Source organism: Schistocerca americana, chromosome 4 (assembly GCF_021461395.2).
Source record: "Schistocerca americana isolate TAMUIC-IGC-003095 chromosome 4, iqSchAmer2.1, whole genome shotgun sequence".
Lineage (NCBI taxonomy): Eukaryota > Metazoa > Arthropoda > Insecta > Orthoptera > Acrididae > Schistocerca > Schistocerca americana.
Window position 1 is genome coordinate 150,713,913 of NC_060122.1, and position 24,916 is coordinate 150,738,828.

Sequence of the window (24,916 nt, forward strand, 5' to 3'; positions counted from 1 at the left end):
ATGTCACTGTCTGACCTGGTACTGTAATCATGGACACTTTTGTTTTGAGGAAAAAGGTTTTCTTTTCTCAGTATGCTTTTTTTGACATGCGTGACTACTTCCAGTATATAAACGCAGGGAAGGGGTAGGATCTTTAGATCTTTAAAGAAAGGTTTGCATGGTTTTCTGCTGCTTACTTGTTTCATTATTCTTATAATTGCCTTTTGTTTCCTGAAAACTGTTATGGCCAGATGTACATTTCCCCAGAAAATGATACTTCAGTATTGAATGTACACGAGCAAAGTATACAGCCCTAACTGTTTCTCCACTAGTACTGTTGCAGAGAATTCTTACCACGTAGCTCATTTTTGCTAGTTTTGAATTTAGGGCTGTGATATGAGTGTTCCATTTAAGATTTTCCTGGATATGAATCCCAAGAAATTTAGTTTCATTGACAGAACAAATGTTTTGGTTGTCTATACATATTACAGGTTCTGCCGGATTTTTATTTTGATCAGTGTGGAAATTCATGAGTATCGTTTTTTGGGGATTAACTATTAGCCTGTTTCTGGTAAACCATTCAGACACTCCTTTTGTAATATCTTTTGCAGATGCAGTAAGATTTTCCTCATTATTCCCTTCAATCAATAGACTGGTGTCATCTGCAAACAGTACTAGTTCAGAATCCCTAACGTGTGATGGGAAATCATTAACGTAGACCAAAAAAAGAAAGAGACCTAAAATGGAGCCCTGTGGAACACCGAGAGTTAGTCCACATGGTTCTGAAAGGTGTACCTGGGGTTCATTTCCTTCCGTGTACTTAATTTCAGTTACCTGAGAGCGATATTCCAAATATGATTTGATCCACTGATTTGGCACACCTCTTACACCATACCATTCGAGCTTCCTCAGGAGTATAGAATGATCAATCACATCAAAAGCTTTTGTTAGGTCCAAGAATAAACCTGAGATATGTCTGTGGTTATCCACTGCATTTAAGACATGGTTTATCAGATTTATCAGACTTTTTAAAGCTTTGTAGCTCAGTAAGATATTTTATATGTCTTGGTAAACTGTTGTAAAGTTTTGTTCCTGCATGATATACACCTTTTTGGCATAATGTGGTGTTACATTGGACACTTTTGTTTTGAGGAAAAAGGTTTTCTTTTCTCAGTGGCAGTTTCAATTGATCTCTGTGGTCTGAAGCCATGTTGACATCCAGAAATAATATTATTCTTGTCGAAGAATGTAATGTATTCCCGAATCATGGGTTGATCATGCTCCTGATGTACTGTATGTCCCAGGTACCTGGTGACCCCAAGTAACAGACTTGAGAACCTGTTTTACGGAGTTTGTATCAGTTTCAGTTTAAGGTACTGGTTGTTCCCCATGTAGAACTACCTTATAGGATAGTCGGTAGGATCGTTGCTCCGTATAATTTCAGATTTTTTCGTTTGTGCAAGTGGGAGCTTGCCAGCAAAGAGTATAGCTGTGCGATTAGGCGAATGATCTTCACCCTCCTGTTCCACATCTGTTGCTTGAATAATAGTTTATCACCCACTGTGACTCCTAGGTACTTAAAGTGGTCGCTCCGGGTAACTGTCGTGTCATCAGTCGATCACGCAGATCAGGACGTCTGCTAAATATAGCCGCACCGTTTTGGCAGCATTAAGGGTAATTGTATTGTTCTTTTCCCACTATTCGGTCAACATAATTTGGCGTTGTAGACGCCCGATAACGGCGTTCACTCTCCAGATGCTAGTTAAGAGAGCGGTGTCATCCACGAATTGAGCCAGGACGACACGTGGCAACACCGGAAGATCGTTCATGTATATGACAAACAACGTGGGTGACAATACGTATCCCTGAGGAATGCCGTCGGTGAGTTTTTTAATGATGATGGAGTTCTAGTTCACCCTTTATGCTAAACGCCGCCTGATGACGTTGCGGACACGTCACACGGCAAGGGAAATATGCAAGCGGTGCAGAGACGAATGAGTGAATCATTCTACTGACGATAACAGTCGCAAATGGGGAAATCCACTGACATAAGCACATTGGCAAAGGACCGGTATTATGGCCCTGAGGCGTAGCAATATTTTAATACATCGCCGGTTGGGAATCTGTCAGGAACGTTCTTGACTCATGGAGTGACTCATTGCCCCAGTGAACTCTTCGCACAGTGTAAGGACCATATGTTACACGTCAACTGGAGGGTTCCTCCAGCCAAGCTGCGCGCTTGTGCTTTGCAGTGGGCGAATATTACGTACATTCCAGTGGATTATCAAAGGCATTTCTCAGAACCTAATAGTTATGATACTTTACGCAGCCGTTTGTAATGATTATGGTTAATGACGATATGAATTTCAATTTAATATCTAAAGTAATTTCTGAAATATGTAAAATGATACAAACGCAGAATATAAGACTTTCTGTGATGATTTACTTCCTGGTGTGCTAATTTGTTTTATACGGGGTGTAAATTTCAAGTTGACAAACCAGAATAACTCGAAAAATAAGCTTCACACGAAAAGATGTGTAGAATCCAATGTTGATTATTTTCGAGGGGGACATCTGCTGGCGCTAAAATTAGCCCGCCTGGCGACTTCAACATTTCAAATGGGAACCCCCTTTTTTTTTTAATTGCAGAATCAGACTCTACGTAGAAAACTATGTACATTTTGTTTTAAACATTTGTTTCGATGCTTGGTAGTTGGCGCTATAATTCAAGAAACTCCATGTTCTCATTTTTGCGTGGAAAATGGTTACGGATAAATAAAAAATACTTATTTACTTGTAAAATATAGATTGCAGTAATCAGTCGTCCTATTTTAAATTTTATTGTGCAGATCTATATTTCGCCTAGAAGCTAGCCATTCTCAATGCACTATTATTTTCGCTCGATGTATGTAAGTCCCTGTTGATGGGCTTCACCCACAGTTCATTGAATACTACGTGGGTGAAGCCCGATCAACAGGGACTTACATACATTGAGCGAAAATAATAGTGCATTGAGAATGGCTAGCTTCTAGCCGAAATCTAGATCTGCACAATAAAATTTAAAATAGGAAGACTAATTGCTGCAATCTATAATTTACAATTCAATATAACAGTTGCTGAGTGCAACAGCTTTCTGAATGGAAGGTAACCTGACTTACTTACTTCGTAAATTTTGATTCGCTAAAACTAAAACTCCTTCTCTCCTCATAGGGTGGGGTTTGGGGGAGAGGAATTAGAGTTTTACAAATGTTGACCCAAATAACGGTATTAATTTTTTCCGCAGATTGGGATAAGTTTTATTTGTTTCGTGGTCATGAGGCCACACAACTTTTACTTATCAAACTAACCAAACATGGGTTTTCATGAATTACAGCGCCAACTACCAAGAATCAAAACAAATGTTTAATACAGAATGTATGTAGTTTTCTACGTAGAATTTGATTCTGCAATTAAAAAATGGGGGTTCCCATCTGAAATGTTGAAGTTGCCAGGCGGGCTAATTTTAGCACCAGCAGATACCCCCTCGAAAATAATCAACATTGGATTCTACACATCTTTCCGTGTGAAGCTTATTTTTCGAGTTATTCTGGTGTGTCAACTTAAAATTTACACCCTGTATAAAAGACAGAGAATTACTTCAACTAAATATTTCTTCATTAAACAAATAGGACAGGTCAACGGCAGTTTGATAACAAATCTAATATTTACGTAATACTTTCAGTTTCAGACAGCCACTACTATTTTTAAGTGTTGGATGAAATTATTTTCGTTTGTTGAATTATCTGATTCAGAATAACTCGAAAAATAAGCTTCACACGAAAAGATGTGTAGAATCCAATGTTGATTATTTTCGAGGGGGACATCTGCTGGCGCTAAAATTAGCCCGCCTGGCGACTTCAACATTTCAAATGGGAACCCCCTTTTTTTTTTAATTGCAGAATCAGACTCTACGTGGAAAACTACGTACATTTTGTTTTAAACATTTGTTTCGATGCTTGGTAGTTGGCGCTATAATTCAAGAAACTCCATGTTCTCATTTTTGCGTGGAAAATGGTTACGGATAAATAAAAAATACTTATTTACTTGTAAAATATAGATTGCAGTAATCAGTCGTCCTATTTTAAATTTTATTGTGCAGATCTATATTTCGCCTAGAAGCTAGCCATTCTCAATGCACTATTATTTTCGCTCGATGTATGTAAGTCCCTGTTGATGGGCTTCACCCACAGTTCATTGAATACTACGTGGGTGAAGCCCGATCAACAGGGACTTACATACATTGAGCGAAAATAATAGTGCATTGAGAATGGCTAGCTTCTAGCCGAAATCTAGATCTGCACAATAAAATTTAAAATAGGACGACTAATTGCTGCGATCTATAATTTACAATTCAATATAACAGTTGCTGAGTGCAACAGCTTTCTGAATGGAAGGTAACCTGACTTACTTACTTCGTAAATTTTGATTCGCTAAAACTAAAACTCCTTCTCTCCTCATAGGGTGGGGTTTGGGGGAGAGGAATTAGAGTTTTACAAATGTTGACCCAAATAACGGTATTAATTTTTTCCGCAGATTGGGATAAGTTTTATTTGTTTCGTGGTCATGAGGCCACACAACTTTTACTTATCAAACTAACCAAACATGGGTTTTCATGAATTACAGCGCCAACTACCAAGAATCAAAACAAATGTTTAATACAGAATGTATGTAGTTTTCTACGTAGAATTTGATTCTGCAATTAAAAAATGGGGGTTCCCATCTGAAATGTTGAAGTTGCCAGGCGGGCTAATTTTAGCACCAGCAGATACCCCCTCGAAAATAATCAACATTGGATTCTACACATCTTTCCGTGTGAAGCTTATTTTTCGAGTTATTCTGGTGTGTCAACTTAAAATTTACACCCTGTATAAAAGACAGAGAATTACTTCAACTAAATATTTCTTCATTAAACAAATAGGACAGGTCAACGGCAGTTTGATAACAAATCTAATATTTACGTAATACTTTCAGTTTCAGACAGCCACTACTATTTTTAAGTGTTGGATGAAATTATTTTCGTTTGTTGAATTATCTGATTGACTGAAGAGGTGAATGTGACATCTACTGGGGTTTGGACAAAATTATCGAAACACCGCGGGAAATGCATGCTTGAACATAAATGCAGATGCTGGACAAGCCGGCAGGTTCGATGTTGCATTTGGTCACGAACGGCGCCTTTGCGATGTCCTCGATACGTTTCAAGTGTCTGACGTGGTTAGAACAGTGTTGTGTGTAGTCACGAGTGCATCATGTCGGAGCTAATTGAATTCGAAAGTGGGCTAATTGTTGGTCCTCGTATGGGGGGCACTTCCTCAACCAAGGGCCTGAACTGTTGGTCTTTCAAGAGACACGGTATCCAAGATGTATGCCGCATACGGGGAAGGTAGTAAAACATCGACGCTAAGTCACAATGCGGACGAATGTGTGTGTTGAATTGTTTGTGACAGAAGGTCAGCGAAGACGACTGTGACCAAAAATAGAGAGGACGACAGCTGCAGAAGACTACAGGACTAAATAGCACACTCACGAACCCGATCAGCACGAAAACCACATGGAGTTCCTTAAGCAGGGACTTGGATGGCGAGATGGAATTTCAAAACCACAGATCAGTGATGCAAATGCCCATAAGAGCAAAACGTGGTGCCCAAACCATCGCTATCTATGGAGCAATGGAAGAATGTCATTTGGTCGGATGAGTCTTCTTACACACTGTTTCCAACTCCTGTCCGAGTTTGCGTCCCAAGAGTGAAACATGGTGGGGCTTCGGTGATGGTTTGGGCAGCCATATCGTGATATTGTATGGGCCTCGTGGGTAGACTGCAAGGTCGCTGTACTGCTCAGGATTAAGTGGCCATTTTGTCTGACCGAGTACATCATATGGTACAATGTTTGTTTCCCAACGATGACGATGTGTTTCAAGACCATAGCGCCCCGTTCACACAGCTCGCATCGTCCACGACTCGTTTTGTGAGCGCGAGGATGAATTGTCGCATCTCCCCTGGCGACTATGCAAGGTGCGGACAAATGAAACGTTTTTTAAAGCAAATTTATTAAAAAAAATACAAATGAAAACGGCAATCCTTTTACATATAAGTAGTGGTATCTTTCAAGAGTAGCATTACTCGATGTATCCCCAATCAGCCCCAATGACCGCCTCCAATCTTGTCCTGAAGCGATCGCACGCACTCTTTAAAACAGCGCTGCCGAATTCGCGAATGCTGCTTCGATAGTGGTGCGTGGACATGCGACATTAAGGTGTTTCGTCTTTTTGGTAACTCTTGCGACTACGCTCCAAACATACCAGTCGAGGGGGCTCAAATCCGGGCTGTTCGGGGGCAGAACTCCTTCGATCAGACGTTATACGTTATACGAGAGCCAGTTTTGGATTAGATGTCTCGTAAGAGATCCTCCTCTGCCACCCGACGCATTGTTCGCTCGCTGACATTCAGTACTGACGCCAGTTTCCTCAGTCATTGCCCCAGTTCCTCTGAAATCAGTGCCTGAGCCTTCTCGATAACTGCAGCAGTTCGTGGCACGCGTTTCCTCGAATGAGGTTTCCTCGCCGGGTTAGCGGAATTTTGCCCGGACTTCTTCGAAGGATTATACTTGGCCACAATATCGTAAGCAGTTGATCTCGGGTACCCGAAGAATCGAACTACTTCAGTGGGAGAATGCCCAGCGCGAAGACTTTCGATAATCGCGGCCAAAGCAGAGTTAGTAAACACAGCCTTCCGAAATGCCTTCACAAAAGAAGACTAAGTAATTATTCCCGAATTCGAATCAAGAGCAGCTGCCAACATGAGTAACGTAGAAGTAAATATCCTCGGATAGTGAAGCAACTTAAATCATTTAATAAAAGCAAGTCTTCTGGTTCAGTCTGTATACCAGTTAGGTTCCTTTCGGAATATGCTGATGCATTAGCTCCATACTTAACAATCATACACAACCGTTCGCTCGACGAAAGATCCGCACCCAAAGACTCGAAAATTGCACAGGTCACACCAATATTCAAGAAAGGTAGTAGGAGTAATCCACTTAATTACAAGCCCATATCATTAATGTCGATATGCAACAGGGGTTTGGAACATATATTGTGTTCGAACATTATGAATTACCTCGAAGAAAACGGTCTATTGACACACAGTCAGCACGGATTTAGAAAACATCCTTCTTGTGAAACACAACTGGCTCTTTATTCGCATGAAGTGTTGAGTGCTATTGACAACGGATTTCCGAACGATTACGTATTTCTGGATTTCCGGAAGGCTTTTGACACTGTACCACACAAGCGGCTCGTAGTGAAATTGCATGCTTACGGAATATCGTCTCAGTTATGTGACTGGATTTGTGACTTCCTATCAGAGAGGTCACAGTTCGCAGTAATTGACGGAAAGGCATCGAGTAAAACAGATTTCTGGGCTTTCTCAAGGTAGTGTTATGGGCCCTTTTGCTGTGCCTTATCTATATAAACAATTTTGGAGAGAATCTGGGCAGCCGTCTTAGGTTGTTTGCAGATAAAGCTGTCGTTTGTCGACTAATAAAGTCATCATAAGATCAAAACAAATTGCAAAACGATATAGAAAAGGTATCTGAATGGTGTGAAAATTGGCAGTTGACCCTAAAAAACGAAAAGTGTGAGATCATCCACATGAATGCTAAAACGAATTCGTTAAACTTCGGATACACGATAAATCAATCAGATCAAAAGGCCGTAAATTCAATTACGAACATCTTAAATTGGAAGGAATCACGATTACGAACATCTTAAGTTGGAAGGAACACACAGAAAATATTGTAGGGAAGGCTAACCAAGACTGCGTTTCATTGGCAGGACACTCAGAAAATATAACGGGTCTACTAAGGAAACAGCCTGCACTACGCTTGTCGTCCTCTTTTACAATACTGTTGCGCTGTGTGGGATCTTTACCTGATAGGACCGACGGAGTACACCGAAAAAGTTCAAAGAAGGGCAGCACGTTTTGGATTATTACGAAATATGAGAGAGAGTCTCACAGAAATGATACAGGATTTGGGTTGGACATCATTAAAAGAAAGGCGTTTTTCATTGCGACGGAATCTTGTCACTAAATTCCAATCACCAACTTTCTCCTCCGAATGCGAAAATATTTTGTTGACACCGACCTACATAGGGAGAAACGATCAAGACGTTAAATAAGGGAAATCAGAGCTCGTACGGAAAGATATAGGTGTTCGTACTTTCCGCGCGCTGTACGAGATTGGAATAATAGAGAATTGTGAAGGTGGTTCGATGAAACCTCTGCCAGGCACTTAAATGCGATTTGCAGAGTATCCATGTAGATGTAGATGTACTCCGCACATGTCTGCATATCTCGGCCATTTTGAGGTTCTGACTGTTTACTAGATGCCTATGGCTTTCGAGAACGCCAATCGCGACCTCCGGCGGAGTTGTTCCAATGATTTGGCAGGAAGTTCAAATTGGGTTTTGTACGGATTTAAGCGCCGCACCCTGTACTCACCAGATCTCGACGTCATAGAGCCTTCGTGGAGTACTTTGGAGAGAAGGGCACGTGATCACTATCCACGTCCATCGTCGTTACCTGAACTTCCCGCAACTTTGCGCGAAGAATAGTATAAGATTCTCTTGAAAACCACACAGGACCTACATAATCGATTCCTAGACGACTGGAAGCTAATTTGAAAGCCAATTTGTGTCTTACACAACATATGCATGTTTATGTGTTGTGTTTTTGCTGTTTCCATATTTTCGTTCGGTCTCCGTATCTGAAGCACGAGTCGTTGAAATTGTTTAGATAGCGTGGGAGTCAGATTGTGCAACCTCAATATGAGTCATATGCATGGGGGAATTTGATGAACGTTAAGTAGCAAGTTATCGGTGCTTTGGAACTGTAATGTTTACTTAGGCCCTTCAGAGGAGTGAACATGGTGTTATTCTTATTTTGTTTAAGCTATTTGGGACATATTAGCATAGATCTCTGAATAAATTGATTCCGGAACTGGGATTGGTCAAAAAGGGGAAATTATCGGGTTTTAATGAGTTGAAACAGGAAACTGTATGGCTATTATATTATTCGGGTATCAGACAAGAGATATTTCGCCAATTTCGTTGCCGGGAAATGATTTCGTGTATTCGTCTCTAGGAGGTCAGCTCTTGTGATGCGAGAACATGTAAACGGCGCTCTAAATAATTTTGTTAGCACTGTGCAGTATGCATTTTATGAAGACTTAGATTACTCAGCTAATCTACGAAAATTTTAATTTTTTAGAGATATTCAGATTTTTTTTTCGAAGGGTATAAATTTCCCGTAGTGTGCTGTGCATTCACAACCGTCAACTTGCAGAATCTTAAAACGTGATGAACTGCAAAGTACGCTAGCTAATTAAAAGTATTCGGGCACGCATTAGTGGACATTAATATGCCGCGTGTCCATCCTTCGCCTTTATGACGGCTTGAACTCTGCTGGGGACTCTTTCAATGAGTTGTCTGAATGTCTGTGGAGTTCCTAAAGAGACGGTAGTGATGGAAGCTGGGTCCTGGAGGGAAGTCGACTTTCTAACTCATCCCATAGACGTTCCATTGGATTCAGGTCGGGACTCTGGGTAGGCCAGTGCGTATCAGGAATGTTATTCTCCATAAACTACTGCCTCACAGATGCTGCTTTATGACAGGTGGGACCGTTGTGCTGATATAAAAATCATCGTCTGCGAACTGTTACTCCACTGTGCGCACTTAAAATGCTGTAGATTGTGTTCAGATCCTTCCACATTTAGCGTCTTCCTCAGTGTAATAAGGGAACCACACCGTAACCATGAAAAATATTCCCATACTATGACATCACCTCCTGTATAGTTCACTGTTGGCACTGCACCTGATGACATGTAACACTCTCCAGGCATCCGCCAAATCCAAACCCTTTCGTCGGATTGCCACATGGTATAGCGTGATTCACTGCTCCAGATTAATCATTTCCAGTCATCCTCTCTCCACTGGTGTCGCTTTTTACAGCACCTCAAGGTCGCTTAGCATTGGCTACAGAAATGTGTAGCTTATGAGCAGCTAGCTGCTCCACCATTGTACCCCATCATTTTTAACATTCTGCTCACCGTCATTTTTCTCGCTGGACTATTGGTACAACTTTGGATCTCACGAGTGATTCCTTCCGCTGATTTCGTGCGAGTTTTTACAACCACACTCCACAATGCTCGACTGTCCTCTTCACTCACTTCTCGAGATCCGCTTCATCTTATGTTAGCTGTAGCTGTTCGTCCTCATTTCCACTTCACAGTTACGTCACCAACAATCGACTTCGGCAGCTTTACACGGGTTGAAATGTTGCTGATGGATTTGTTACTCAGGTGACATCCAATTAACAGGCCATATTCGAACTCACTGAGCTCTCGCGACCAACACATTCTGCTGTTACGAAGTCGTCCCACTTCTTTTATATTGTGGGTCTGCCTCGCGTTACATCTGATAGTGTATTTGAATGAGCATTCACAACTATCAGACACCGTATGATGCGTTTAAAAACTGCCTGTTGTTATTGTTGTAGTTGTTGCGGTCTTTAGTCCATAGACTGGTTTGATGCAGCTCTCCATGCTACTCTATCCTATCTGAGCTTCTTAATTTCCAAGTAACTACTGCACCCTACATCCTTCTGAATCTGCTTACTGTATTCATCTCTTGGTCTTCCTCTACGATTTTTACGCTCCACGCTGCCCTCCAATAGTAAATTAATGATCTCTTGATGCTTCAGAACATGTCCTACCAACCGATCCCTTCTTCTAGACAAGTTGTTCCAGAAATTCCTCTTCTTCCCAGTTCTATTCGTACTTCCTCATTAGTTACATGATCTACCCATCTAATCTTCAACATTCTCCTGTAACACCACATTTCGAAAGCTTCTATTCTCTTCTTGTCTAAACGATTTATCGTCCACGTTCCACATCCAAACATGGCTACACTCCACACAAATACTTTGAGAAAAGACCTCCTGACACTTAAATCTATACTCGATGTTAACAAATTTCTCCTCTTCAGAAACGCTTTTGTTGGCATTGCCAGTCTACATTTTGATTCTCCCTACTTTGACCATCATGAATTATTTTGCTTCCCAAATAGCAAAACTCTTCCACTACTTTAAGTGTCTCATTTCCTAATCTAATTCCTTCAGCATCACCTGATTTAGTTAGCGAACATTCCATTATCCTCGTTTTGCTTTTGGTGATGTTCATCTTATATGCTCCTTTCAAGACACTGTCCATTCCGTTCTGCTCCTCTTCCAGGTCCTTTGCTGTCTCTGATAGAATTACAGTGCCATCGGCAAACCTCAAAGTTTTTATTTCTTCTCCATCGATTTTAATTCCTACTCCAAATTTTTTTTTGTTTCCTTTACTGCTTGCTCAATGTACAGATTGAGTAACATCCGATATAGGCTACAACCCTGTCTCACTTCCTTCCCAACCACTGCCTCCCTTTCAAGCCCCTCGACTCTTATAACTGCCATCTGGTTTCTGTACAAATTGTTAATAGCCTTTCGCTCCCTATATTTGACCCCTGCGACCTTCAAAATTTGAAAGGGAGTATTCCAGTCAACATTGTCAAAAGCTTTCTCTAAGTCTACAAATGCTAGAAACTTAGGTTTGTCTTTCCTTAAACTATCTTCTGAGGTAAGTCGCAGAGTCAGCATTGCCTCACGTGTTCCTACATTTCTACGGAATCCGTACTGATCTTCCCCAAGGTCGGCTTCTACCAGTTTTTCCATTCGTCTGTAAAGAATTCGTGTCAGTATTTTGCAGCCGTGACTTAATAAACTAATAGTTCGGTAATTTTCACACCTCTCAACATCTGCTTTCTTAGGGGATTGGAATTATTATATTCTTCTTGAAGTTTGAGGGTATTTCGCCTGTCTCATACAACTTCCTCACCAGATGGTAGAGTTTTGTCACGGCTGGCTCTCCCAAGGCTATCAGTAGTTCTAATGAAATGGCGTCTAATCCCGGGGCCTTTTTTCAACTTGGACTTTTCAGTGCTCTGTCAAATTCTTCACGCAGTATCACATCTTCCATTTCATCTTCCCCTACGTCCACTTCCATTTCCATAATATTGCCCTCAAGTACATCGCCCTTGTATAGACCCTCTCTATACTCCTTCCACGTTCCTGCTTTCACTTCTTTGCTTAGAACTGGGCTTCCATCTGAGCTCTTGATATTTATACAAGTGGTTCTCTTTTCTCCAAAGGTCTCTTTAATTTTCCTGTAGGCAGTATCTATCTTACCCCTAGTGAGATAAGCCTCTACATCCTTACATTTGTCCTCTAGCCATCCCTGCTTAGCAGTTTTGCACTTCCTGTCGATCTCATTTTTGAGACATTTGTATTCCTTTTTGCCTGCCTCATTTACTGCGTTTTTTATATTTTCTCCTTTCAATTTAAATTCAATATATCTTCTGTTACCCAAGGATTTCTACTAGCCCTCGTCTTTTTACCTACTTGATCCTCCACCGCCTTCACTATTTCATTTCTCAACGCTACCCATTCTTCTTCTACTGTATTTCTTTGACCTGTTCTTGTCAATCGTTTCCTAATGCTCTCTCTGAAACCCTCTACGACCTCTGGTTTAGTCAGTTTATCCAGGTCCCATCTCCTTAAATTCCCACATTTTTCCAGTTTCTTCAATTTTAATCTGCAGTTCAAAACCAATAGATTGTGGTCAGAATCCACATCTGCCCTTGGAAATGTCTTACAATTTAAAACCTGGTTCCCAAATCTCTGTCGTACCATTATAAAATCTATCTGAAACCTTCTAGTATCTCCAGGATTCTTCCACGTATACAACCTTCTTTCATGATTCTTGAACCAAGTGTTAGCTGTGATTAAGTTATGCTCTGTGCAAAATTCTACCGGGCGGATTCCTCTTTTATTCCCTACTCCCCATTCCATATTCACCTACTATGTTTCCTTCTCTTCCTTGTCCTGCCGGCCGGTGTGGCCTAGTGGTTCGAAGCACTTCAGCCTGGAACCGCGCGACCGCTACGGTCGCAGGTTCGAACCCTGCCTCCGGTATAGATGTGTGTGATGTCCTTAGGTTAGTTAGGTTTAAGTATTTCTAAGTCTAGGGGACTGATGACCTCAGATGTTAAGTCCCATAGTGCTCAGAGCCATTTGAACCACTTGAGCCTTTTCCTACTATCGAATTCCAGTCCCCCATGACTGTTAAATTTTCGTCTCCCTTCACTATCTGAATAATTTCTTTTGTCTCATCATACATTTTTTCAATCTCTTCGTCGTCTGCGGAGCTAGTTGGCATATAAGCTTACGCTATAGTGGTAGGCGTGGGCTTCGTATCTATCTTGGCTATAATAATGGGTTCACTATGGTCGTCATAGTAGCTGACCCGCGCTCCTATTTTTTTTTATTCATTATTAAATCTACAACTGCATTACCTGTATTTGGTTTTGTATTTATAACCCTGTATTCCCCCCCCCCCCCCCCCCCCCCCATGAACCATGGACCTTGCCGTTGGTGGGGAGGCTTGCGTGCCACAACGACACAGATAGCCGTACCGTAGGTGCAACCACAACGGAGGGGTATCTGTTGAGAGGCCAGACAAACGTGTGGTTCCTGAAGAGGGGCAGCAGCCTCTTCAGTAGTTACAGGGGCAACAGGCTGGATGATTGACTGATCTAGCCTTGTAACACTAATCAAAACGGCCTTGCTGTTGTGGTACTGCGAACGGCTGAAAGCAAGGGGAAACTACAGCCGTAATTTTTCCCGAGGGCATGCAGCTTTACTGTATGGTTAAGTGATGATGGCGTCCTCTTGGGTAAAATATTCCGGAGGTAAAATAGTCCCCCATTCGGATCTCCGGGCGGGAACTACTCAGGAGGATGCCGTTATCAGGAGAAAGAAAACTGGCGTTCTACGGATCAGAGCGTGGAATGTCAGATCCCTTAATCGGGCAGGTAGGTTAGAAAATTTAAAAAGGGAAATGGATAAGTTAAAGTTAGATATAGTGGGAATTAGTGAAGTTCGGTGGCAGGAGGAATAAGACTTCTGGTCAGGTGAATACAGGGTTATAAATACAAAATCAAATAGGGGTAATGCAGGAGTAGGTTTAGTAATGAATAAAAAAGTAGGAGGCCGGACGAAGTGGCCGTGCGGTTAAAGGCGCTGCAGTCTGGAACCGCAAGACCGCTACGGTCGCAGGTTCGAATCCTGCCTCGGGCATGGATGTTTGTGATGTCCTTAGGTTAGTTAGGTTTAACTAGTTCTAAGTTCTAGGTGACTAATGACCTCAGCAGTTGAGTCCCATAGTGCTCAGAGCCATTTGAACCATTTGAAAAAAGTAGGAGTGCGGGTAAGTTACTACAAACAGCATAGTGAACGTATTATAGTGGCCAAGATAGACACGAAGCCCATGCCTACTACAGTAGTACAAGTTTATATGCCAACTAGCTCTGCAGATGATGAAGATATTGAAGAAATGTATGATGAGAAAAAAAGAAATTATTCAGGTAGTGAAGGGAGACGAAAATTTAATAGTCATGGGTGACTGGAATTCGACAGTAGGAAAAGGGAGAGAAGGAAACATAGTAGGTGAATATGGATTGGGGCTAAGAAATGAAAGAGGAAGCCGTCTGGTAGAATTTTGCACAGAGCATAACTTAGTCATAGCTAACACTTGATTCAAGAATCATAAAAGAAGGTTGTATACATGGAAGAATCCTGGAGATACTGACAAGTATCAGATAGATTATATAATGGTAAGACAGAGATTTAGGAACCAGGTTTTAAATTGTAGGACATTTCCAGGGGCACATGTAGACTCTGACCACAATCTATTGGTTATGAACTGTAGATTAAAACTGAAGAAACCGCAAAAAGGTGGGAATTTGAGGAGATGGGACCTGGATAAACTGAAAGAACTAGAAGTTGTAGACAGCTTCAGGGTGAAAATTAGGGAACGATTGACAAGAATGAGGGAAAGAAATACAGTAGAAGAAGAATGGGTAGCTTTGAGAGATGAAATAGTGAAGGTAGCAGAGGATCAAGTAGGTAAAAAGACGAGGGCTAATAGAAATCCTTGAGTAACAGAATAGATATTGAATTTAATTGATAAAAGGAGAAAATATAAAAACGCAGTAAATGAAGCAGGCAAAATGGAATACAAACGTCTCAAAAATGAGATCGACAGGAAGTGCAAAATGGCTAAGCAGGCATGGCTAGAGGACAAATGTAAGGATGTAGAGGCTTATCTCACTAGGGGTAAGATAGATACAGCATACAGGAAAATTAGAGAGACCTTTGGAAATAAGAGAAACACTTGTATGAATATCAAGAGCTCAGATGGAAACCCAGTTCTAAGCAAAGAGGGGAATGCAGAAAGGTGGAAGGAGTATAGAGAGGGTCTATACAAGGGCGATGTACTTGAGGACAATATTATGGAAATGGTAGAGGATGTTGATGAAGATGAAATGGGAGATACGATACTGCGTGAAGAGTTTGACAGAGCACTGAAAGACCTGAGTCGAAACAAGGCCCCGGTAGTAGACAACATTCCATTAGAACTACTGACGGCCTTGGGAGAGCCAGTCCTGACAAAACTCTACCATCTGGTGAGCAAGATGTACGAGACAGGCGAAATACCCTCAGACTTCAAGAAGAATATAATAATTCCAATCCCAAAGGAAGCAGGTGTTGACAGATGTCAAAATTACCGAACTGTCAGTTTAGTAAGCCACAGTTGCAAAATACTAACGCGAATTATTTACAGACGAATGAAAAAACTGGTAGAAGCCTACCTCAGGGAAGATCAGTTTGGATTCCGCAGAAATGTTGGAACACGTGAGGCAATAATGACCTTACGACTTATCTTAGAAGAAAGATTAAGGAAAGGCAAACCTACATTTCTAGCATTTGTAGACTTAGAGAAAGCTTTTGACAATGTTGACTGGAATACTCTCTTTCAAATTCTAAAGGTGGCAGGGGTAAAATACAATGAGCGAAAGGCTATTTACAATTTGTACAGAAACCAGATAGCAGTTATAAGAGTCGAGGGGCATGAAAGGGAAGCAGTGGTTGGGAAGGGAGTGAGACAGGGTTGCAGCCTCTCCCCAATGTTATTCAATCTGTATATTGAGCAAGCAGTAATGGAAACAAAAGAAAAATTTGGAGTAGGTATTAAAATCCAGGGAGAAGAAATAAAAACCTTGAGGTTCGCCGATGACATTGTAATTCTGTCAGAGACAGCAAAGGACTTGGAAGAGCAGTTGAACGGAATGGACAGTGTCTAGAAAGGAGCATATAAGGTGAACATCAACAAAAGCAAAACGAGGATAATGGAATGTAGTCGAATGAAGTCGGGCGTTGCTGAGGGAATTAGATTAGGGACACTTAAAATAGTAAAGGAGTTTTGCTATTTGGGGAGCAAAATAACTGATGGTGGTCGAAGTAGAGAGGATATAAAATGTAGACTGGCAATGGCAAGGAAAGCGTTTCTGAGGAAGAGAAATTTGATAACATCGAGTATAGATTTAAGTGTCAGGAAGCCGTTTCTGAAAGTATTCGTATGGAGTGTAGCCATGTGTGGAAGTGAAACATGCACAATAAATAGTTTGGACAAGAAGAGAATAGAAGCTTTCGAAATGTGGTGCTACAGAAGAATGTTGAAGATTAGGTGGGTAGATCACGTAACTAATGAGGAGGTATTGAATAGGATTGGGGAGAAGAGAAGTTTGTGGCACAACTTGACTAGAAGAAGGGATCGGTTGGTAGGACATGTCCTGAGGCATCAAGGGATCACAAATTTAGCATTGGAGGGCAGCGTGGAGGGTAAAAATCGTAGAGGGAAACCAAGAGATGAATACACTAAGCAGATTCAGAAGGATGTAGGTTGCAGTAGGTACTGGGAGACGAAGTAGCTTCCACAGGATGGATTAGCATGGATAGCTGCATCAAACCAGTCTCAGGACTGAAGACCACAACAACAACAACAACAACAACAACCCTGTATTCACCTGACCAGAAATCTTGCTTCTCCTGCCACCGAACTTCACTAAGTCCCACTATATCTAACTTTAACCCACCCATTTCCCTTTTTAAATTTTCTAACCTACCTGTCCGATTAAGGGATCTGACATTCCACGCTCCGATACGTAGAACGCCAGTTTTGTTTCTCCTGATAGCGACGTCCTCCTGAGTAGTCCCCGCCCGGAGGTCCGAATGGGGGACTATTTTACCTTCGGAATATTTTACCCAAGAGGACGCCGTATTCATTTAATCGTACAGTAAAGCTGCATGCCCTCGGGAAAAATTGCGGCTGTAGTTTCCCCTTGCTTTCAGCCGTTCGCAGTACCAGCACAGCAAAGCCGTTTGGTTAATGTTACAAGGCCAAATTGGTCAATCATCCAGACTGTTGCCCCTGCAACTACTGAAAAGCCTGCTGCCCCTCTTCAAGAATCACACGTTTGTCTGGCCTCTCAACAGATACCCCTCCGTTGTGGTTGCACCTACGGTACGGCTATCTGTATCGCTGAGGCACGCAAGCCTCCCCATCCCGGCAAGGTCCTTGGTCCATGGGGGGGGGGACAAACTGCGTATTAACCGATAAAAGAGGGCTTCTTTGAATAAAAGATCGCGAGTTCAAATATTAAGCTGACTACTAGAGCGAGAGGGAGAGAGAGCTATAAATAATTAGTACAAACAATGATTATTTTCATACTTTCACCTCTGAAAGAGTTTGCTAGAGGGAGCCTGGCCGCTAAAGTTGCGTATTCGAAGTGATAATATAGAACAAATATTATGGTCGAAGTTTTTACAGCCTGACCTAATGAAATGAACACACCCTGTGCACTGCTAACACAGTTAAATTTATACACTCTGTTGATTCGTGTAGTGCGGCTTACTTTGGGAGCATAATTTTGAACGTGACACTCCCAGGAAGTTTATCACCTCTCGTCATTCCTGAGAATTGTGATATGTAATCAGCTGGGAAAAGTGTACCTCCCTAGCCATACCTGTACCAACTTCAAATACGGCTATAAAACCTTTATAGTATCTCAAATATTTCTACTACATGATCTAGAAAATTTAATTAAAAAACACGAAAAAGTACGAAACTCCAATAATTTGTGAAACGCTAATTGTAGCCAGACTTGAATTCTAGGCCGGAATTTTCTTTTGAATCAATAGCGAACTGCAAAATTTCACATTTAAGAGTTAATCTGAGATCTTAAAAAAAAGTCATTAAATTACCGATTTCGTCTTAAGAGGTCCTCACGCTCTCAGTAGTACTCAGTATTGCGAATTAATATATACCGCCTAAGAGGTTTATTCACGGTTTGCGCACTATATCGAAAAAGCTTTAAAAATTGACGGTAGCTAAGTATATTAACGCGTTAGGGACAATGCTGTGCAGTATTCGGCAGTTCCTGCTGAGTCGTCGTGATCTGTGGACATGCAAGTAACTGACTCAGCAACGCCACAGCCATATGAATATCAATACGTCAGAAAAAAACGTATGAAAGGAAATATCTTGCTGAAACACATTCAGGGAAGTAGTTGATAATATATTTAAAACTTATGCAGTAATTAGCTGCAGGAACATCTGACAAAAGTCTAGGAAAATAACGTTGCAACTTCTTATCTCTTTGTTTCAGAAGATTGAATTATTTCTTGGAGAAATACATAACAGCACTACCCACCGATCCTCTTTAATAATGTACATTACGCTTTTCAGATTTGTAGATCCTTCCAGAATTGCGGAAAGTGAAATCTGACGAATATGTGATCAGTATCTTTTGTGTGTAACGAAGGTGTCCAATTCGTCGAAAGATTTCTCGTTCGTTCTTAAAAAATTCGGATAGTTATCTGGCTCTGCTGCGAGTTCCCTTAACATGTGAATATGGCCGTGAGTCGAACGCCTTCCAAGCCATTTTTTTCGCCAATCACTTCCCCTTGCTTTGCATTTTCCATCACGTAGCGACTACAATCTCAGTACACGCGAGTTTCACGTAGGACAGAGTTCTAAGCAACGTGGTCCGGGCATAAATATTGCGCAGTAATATTGTGTCTTTCTTGACCTCGCACTTTCGCACATTATATTGCCAATATATTATTGCGCAATAAATATTGAGCGTGTTAGGGTCCCTTAAGGTCGCTTATTATTCAAAAAGGCAGAAAATTCTAATTTTTATGGCATTTTTTGAAATGTATCTGTGTCTACAGTGCTGGGACGAAAAATTTTTTTAATCTGTGCGTTACAAATGTTTCTACAGCCGAATATTTGGAATTAGAGGATGGGTTTATGTACGGTCCTGGAATTTTAGACTAAACGTAAGTAACGAGAACACGTTTTTTGATCAAATTTTGGTTTAAACATGACTTTTGGTCCGCCATACTGGATTAACCATCCTGTATTTTGAAAATCTTAACTTCAGATTTGTATCCTGCGACATCATAAATATATAATAATATGTAGTTTTTATGCAAATTGAATAATAATAGATATAAAATTTTTCCCAGAATCTTAAGCAAGTTTTTCTCAAGAAACGATTTTTCAAAACTGCATGCTGGATAAAATAAAACGGTTCAACCCGTTAACTTCCACCTATAACCCCCGAAAGGCAAACACCTTTCTTGGGAGCTTATACCTGTAATATAGGAGTTTTGTTAACATTACCTATTTTAAAAGTGAAGAAAACCCCAAAAATCGTATTCCCAAGACCGAGTTAGCACTATAACGTTAAATTTTAAGTTATTTCATTGTGGTTGGGTATAAGTGCCTATAAATTTAATGTAGTCTCGACTGATGTTATCCATTTTTTGATTTGATCCATTATAAATGGTTTTTGAAAGCCTGCGACTGTAGATACAATAGGTTTGTTAATAAATAAATATAATAAAAATATAAATAAATAAATCTTCTGCTACCAATCACGATCATGACTAGTAGCAGAAGATTTATTTATTTATAAACAAACCTATTATATTATCCATTTTTGATTTCAGGTAACTCCTGAGGGGCTACTACACTGCACGCAGTCTGCACGCTTCAAACTGGCAGGCCCTTGATCTAACCTTCATTACGGACACCATTTTTTTAAACTGAAAATCTAAAAAAAAAGTTCAAAGTATGCTCAAGCATAACCGCCAAACGGGTCCTTTGAACGTCTTTTCATTGCCTCCAAAAAAATTTCCAAACTTTGCCTATTTCTTGCTCATTTGAATGAGAACCTGGCCTTAACCCAACCAGCCAGAAGTCGTCATACCTTGTAACTTTGCCCTTTAAAGCATCCTCCATAACATGGTTTGGTAAAAAATTAGTTCTGCTGCATTTCAATTGATTCATAAGGCTACACAACTTTGCACGTGAACAGGAGGTTACGTGGTATGCACGCGAATCCGCATATAGAACGGGGAACACCCTAAGAGGTATTGGTGTGAGCGCGAATACAGAACGGGGTAAATCCCTGAAAGGTAGCCGGGTGCACGGGAATCAGTAGCTATACAGCGTGGGGAAGTACCTGAGAGACAGTGCTACGACAACGTAGAATTACGCAGCGCGGGGAGATCCCTGTGCTAGCTGCGAGGATCCCACCCGTGCGACGCCATAAGTTACTCCGCAGTGCAGTACTGCCAAAAAAATACCCGAAAATCGAGGGGTAAGAGTAGTCCTGAAAGGCTTGATCTACGGCGTTCGCTATGCTATACGCACATAGATTGCTTGCTGGTTATGGAAATGTTATGTGTTCCACGGTGAACGGACGACAGTGACGAAAGCTGACACGTCAGCGAACCGGTTCTGGTTCTTCGAAGGTATCTCGATTCTTGGCATCTGCCAGATCTGTCGGTGCCATGCTAGAAGAAGAATTTTTTATGTTCCATGTTTTCCAACTAGCATCACATTCAACTTCAGTTCTTCCCCTGCCCACGCTATAATTTTTCTTTTTTCTCTGCATACTGGTTCAGTTACCTATGACTTCAGTCATAGATATCCTCCTACATTTATAGTTCTTGGATATTTATTTTTTAAGATATTTTCTGATCGTTACATTCATTTCGCAAATATCCGAATACTTCCGCAAATTCTCAAATTTTTTTCTTGTTTTCAATCCATCTTATGATCATATTGCACCCATATACTTTTCGTGCAAACCTTCTTTCTCGTTTTCTTGATGTATCCAGGTAATAGCAACAGTCAGTTTCATGTCAGATGACTGAGAATAAATATCGGTTCTAAATTAAATTTTTATGCTGATTTCCACATAAAGCTTTTCCGTATCGAAAAAATTTATTTTTATAGTTACAAGACTTTTATTAGAACAGCAAGCTAGTTACCCAAAAATGCCTGCTTTTTATCAAGTTTGGGTTGTAAAGCAGTTTGTAAGTGCACTTCTACAAGATCGGTCCTGCTTTTAAGTACCTTTTAAGTATGAAATAACCCTTCATCAATGAAGGAAAAGTGAAAAGTGGAATTTTTGTTAGCCCTCAAATTCACAAACTGAGGAAAGACCACGAATTTGAAAATGCAATGAATCTAAGACCAAAATATGCACGGACTAATTTCAGCTCCGTTTACTAAAAACTTTCCAGAAAATTGAAAACATTAAATTGCAAGAACACGGACAAAACCGTGTTGAAAAATTTCAAGAAGTTACGTTGTATCATGAATGTAAAAGTCCACTCCTACCCTCAAATATTGGCTACTTCTCTGAAAATCTGTGGCATTATAGTGAAGAGGAAGGTCAACACTTCACAAGGGTATTAAGGAGATGAACTGAAAGTGTGGTAGCCAACTATTGTTGGGTGTTGGAGAGAGACAGTAATTATTTATTTTTATTTAGCGTATGGCTAATACAGACATATCATGAAATTAAATTACATATACATATGTACATATTAACACACAAGAAACTTAATTTTGTCTTTACAACTGAATATCCAGTCCTTCAATCCAGCGCACTGCATCTGGAGTTGCTAGCAGAAAGTCCTCTTTGGCGCTGTGATAGGCTCGAATCCTGCATTCACTGACAATGTGGTGAAGAGTCTGGTATGGAGCCCCGCAGTCACAGGCTGGATGAGGCAGCACCTTCCACTTAAAGTCTTAAAGAGACCATCCCTGCATCGGCCATGGCCGGTACAGATTCTGTTGAGAGTAGTCCAGGTCTTGCGTGGTAGGTCGAATCCACTTGGAAGTTTAGCACCTGAGAAGATGTTGTGCAGGTGTACATCTGTCACTGCTTCCCACCGACCTTTCCATTCTTCAAGAGATTTGAAATCCTTAGCAACCATGTCAGCAGCATCGCACAAAGTTGGATGTCGTGATTTCAGTCTCTTGCGATTTAAAAGCGGCAGGTCGCTGTGCACGGGTAGGTTAGAATTCCTGGAGATCTTGTGGAATTCTCTCATAAGGGCAGTACATCTGCGTAGATCAGGAGGCATTATAGCGGTTAACAGTGGAAGCCAGTAAACTGGAGTGTATTTGATTGCGCCAGATATTATGCGCATTGTCGTGTTCAGCTGGGTGTCAACAAGCCTTGTATGATGACTTGAGTACACCAAGCCCAGAGCTGAAGATCGCAGGGTAGTTGCTGAAGATCCCCAGGTAGTTCCGCATAGCTTATGGAGGATGTTGTTTCGAGTCCTCAACTTTTGAGCTAAGTTAAGAAGGTGTTGTTTGAAGCATAGTGTACGATCCAGGGTGACACCAAGATATTTTGGGTTCCAATTATGACGAAGAATTCTGACTCTGAAACTTACTTCTGATGAAAGTTCTATGAGGAAATAAAAAAAAAGGGAAAGTTTGAAAATTAAAAGTACCGGTAACAGAGTACTTAGACTGTTACTAAGGCAATAGTTTATAGGATTTTTACTATACGCCTACAAAAATAGAACGATAAGTATAAAATGTAGGACTTAATTGAAATTTTGTTTCAAGAGGGCGTTCAATAAATAATGAAACACTTTTTTTTCTGAAAGCAGGTTAGTTTTAGTCAGGATACTAGTACACCATACTGTTCCCCAATCTTTTGGCTACAAAACCCTATGTTTCAACATAATCTCCGTTTAGCACGACGGCCTCACGCCACCTTCTTGGGAGACCCCGTATGCTCGCAGAGTATCACTCTACAGGTCGACATCGTAGCAGTAGCGGACACTTAGGGCGGCAGGCGGGAAGGGCGCCTCCCTCCTCCCCCCCGCCCCCCCCCCTTGTGGGGCATACCGCATTGCCACCAGCGCCGCTCCCGCCAGTCAGCCCGCACCCTATTCGTTCGTTTCTTTCGTCAGGCGTCTCGACTGATTCGAGTTATCGAGTAGTTGTACTTTCCCATGTTATGACTGACATGAAAGAATATTTAGCTGAAGAAAATATTTATCGTTTAAAATTCAACATACTTTTGCCCTCACAACTACTGAAACATGACGGTGATGATCTGGCACATAAACTGAACCCGTGCTTATCTGAGCTACCGTTCTTTGAAGAAGAATCACTCTTTGTGATTAAAAAGAGACTAATGGGAGAGATTCTTAAATACAAGTAAACGAGCATAAACGCCCTTAATCATCGTGATACTGTCATGCAAGCGTTGTCTGTTTGTCCGAGATCCGACTATCATACTTTGCAAACGCTGTACAAAATATTTGCTTGTCTGCCTGCATCTATTGCTACAGTAGAAAGAAGTTTTTCAACATTGCAACGTACAAAGACATGGCTGTGGTCGACAAACAAGGAGGATAGACTTAATGGCTTAGCTCTGTTGAACACTCACCCTGGCATCGATAGCCCTATTGACAATGTAATTAACCAATTTGCCAGGAAGAATAGGAGCATAGAATTCATCATTTAAGGAAGAGAACCACAATTGTTACTTTTTTATGTCATAAGATGGCATTGTCTTGTACATGTGTATAATCAGTTTAAATAAAATTTATTTAAACTTTGCATGTGACTTGATTATTTTTATTATGGTAAAAGTAAAGGTAGTTCAAGACAAGATATCTTTAGCGCCCCCTCCCTGAGGTTTTTTGTATCCCCCGCTACGTCGCAGCCAATGTCTTGCTACATCAATAACCTCCCCATCAATCACGTACTGCTTCCCGCAGAGTGCATCCTTCTTTGGGCAAAACGGAAGTCGCAAGGTGCGAAATATGGCCTGTAGCGTGGATCAGGAAGAACAGTAAAATGAAGTTTTGTAAGTTCCTCTCAGGTGGGCAGACTTGTCTGAGGTCTTGCTCTGACATCTAATCTAATGGTTCAAATGGCTCTGAGCACTACGGCACTTAACATCTGAGGTCATCAGTCGCCTAGTCTTAGAACTACTTAAACCTAACTAACCTAAGGACATCACACACATCCATGCCCGAGGCAGGATTCGAACCTGCGACCGTAGCAGCTGCGCGGTTCCGGACTGAAGCGCCTAGAACCGCTCAGCCCCCTCGGCCAGCTGCTCTGTCATCAAGAAAGAGAAGTTCGTCTGCATTTTTATGGCGACGAACACGCTGAAGTCGTGTCTTCAGTTTCCTATGCGCAGGCACAATACACCTTAGAGTTGATCACTGCACTTCGAGAGAGGACATCAAACAGAACACACCCTTCAAAGTCCTTCGTTGTTGTTTATGGTGGACCAGTGTGTCAGCACTACTAACACAGACATCCACTTGTACAGCGGGGAGTCTAATTGTGATCCGTCCGTCACGGCCTCGAATGAGACTATTCGCACGTTCCAACACTGCACAAGTCACAGGTGTGTGCTTCCGACCGGCACACAGAAGAGTGGCCAAGTTTGCGCGAGCGTGTTGCGATGGTGACAGACGCCTCGCTCAACGACTCACCGAGCTTTTGTTCACTGCCAGGTCTCAGTAGCCATTCTGCAAGCGCCTATAGATACCTGCGGTGT